The sequence below is a fragment of the Sciurus vulgaris genome (assembly GCF_902686455.1).
Source record: "Sciurus vulgaris genome assembly, chromosome: 1".
Lineage (NCBI taxonomy): Eukaryota > Metazoa > Chordata > Mammalia > Rodentia > Sciuridae > Sciurus > Sciurus vulgaris.
This window is the reverse complement of record NC_136461.1, coordinates 85,655,903-85,657,605: the sequence shown is the minus strand read 5'-3', so window position 1 is coordinate 85,657,605 and position 1,703 is coordinate 85,655,903. Positions and strand designations below refer to the sequence as shown.

Sequence of the window (1,703 nt, the reverse complement as noted above, 5' to 3'; positions counted from 1 at the left end):
GAGTCCAAGATATAAATGGATTGGATTTAATAAAATTAGTGTTTTGTGTATTGATAGTATTACTGAAAATTCAACTTACAAGCTGCAACTATGGACTGTCAAATCTACCTTTACAAGTCAAAAAATGGAAAAAGAAGAAATTCCTTTTTTTTTTTTAAAACAGGTTTCATTCACTTATTAATTATCAATATTTATTTATTTATTTATTTAGTAAAAAAACTCTATGTTGTAGCCGCAGCTGGAGCCTGGATCCTCTGTAGAGAGACTCTGGTGTGGGTTTTCACAAGATGGTCAGTGAATTCCTGATAGGGAGACTTGGTGAACACAGTTTCTTTCCAGAGATCGGGAGTCAAATAGCTGTATGACTTGGAGATGGCATGAAAGTTGGCCTTAGCAAAGTTGCCCAAGGTGGCAGTGCAGCCCCTGGCAGAAATATAGCAGTCATCAATATCAACCATCAGCAGCAGCTTTTTGGGCACAGGGGCTGAGACAATGTCAGTACCTCTGGCGTCAGGGATGAGCTGCACCAGCACAGAACCACAACATCCAGTCACCTTGCAAGGGACAGTGTGGGGCTTGCCAATCTTGTTACCCCAGTAACCTCTCTGCACAGGAAAAATGCAGAGCTTGGCCAGGATGATGACCCTCAGATAGCAGTGGCTACCTCCTTGGAGCACTTTACTCCCAGTTCAACGTGACCATTGTAGTCCCCGATAGCTACAAATGCCTTAAACCTGGTCCTCTGGCCAGCACGGGTCTGCTTCTGTACAGGCATGAGCTTCAAAACCTCATCCTTGAGTGACACCCCCAGGAAGAAGTTCATGATCTCAGACTCCTTGATAGGCAAAGAGAAGAAGTGGATCTCCTCCAGGGACTTGATCTTCATGTCCTTGACCAGGCGGCCCAGCTTGGTGACCAGGATCCACTCCTTATCTTCATCCTTGCCTCCCCGGCTCCGCAGCCCCGCCCCAACCCGGGCCTCTGCTCTGGCTGGGGCCTCCGAGACTGCTGCTGAAGCCTCCAGGGAGGCCGCCAGGCCACCCATTCCCAGCCCCCGGGCCCTCCATGCCCTCCTGCTGCTGCACCAGCATCATCCGCCATTTGGTGTTTTCCCAGAGAAGAAACAGAAATTACTTTTGTGTCATATCTAAATATTTTGTATGGAGATGTCAGAGGTCCAATATACTCCATTACTCAACTTTGTGACTGTGAATGTCTTGGCACTTCCCATTCACTGTTACAATTAGGGCAGAGATTTTGTACCCGATTTTCTGCTTCTACTTCACAGCCATTTGTTGTCAGCATGAAGTAATAGAAGGGGTGTGTTTAGGGGTTTTCTTTTTTTTTTTTTTTTTTTTTAGCTTTTGTTATTCTCTAAGATCACATAGGTGAAAAAATTATTGTATGTTCTCTATTTTAAGGAGCAGCCCAATTTCGCTCACGTACGAAATCCTCAAGTCTGCCTCCCCGACTGACTTTTCTCTTTCACTCCTTTATTGCAATGTTGTAGAATCAGGCTACTGGTGACCTAAATAATTCACTCTAAATTACTTTTGACACCTATTTTCTATAATGATTAACAAATAAATGTCCTTAAGATGCCAGCCTGCTCTGTAAGGTGGTATATAAATGCTAAATATTTTCTATTTATACTACTTGTAAAGACTATGAATACACACACCCCACCACCAACAATAACTACA

The 1,703-nt window shown here is 43.8% G+C and overlaps 1 pseudogene across 1 annotated transcript; it reads right to left on the bottom strand.

Annotated features, from left to right (window-relative positions):
• Window positions 1–221: 221 nt before the first annotated feature.
• LOC306638435 (small ribosomal subunit protein uS5-like) lies at window positions 222–1,101 on the bottom strand (annotated as a pseudogene). The gene has a single exon. The product of its transcript is annotated as a small ribosomal subunit protein uS5-like (transcript).
• Between the last annotated feature and the right edge of the window lie 602 nt (window positions 1,102–1,703).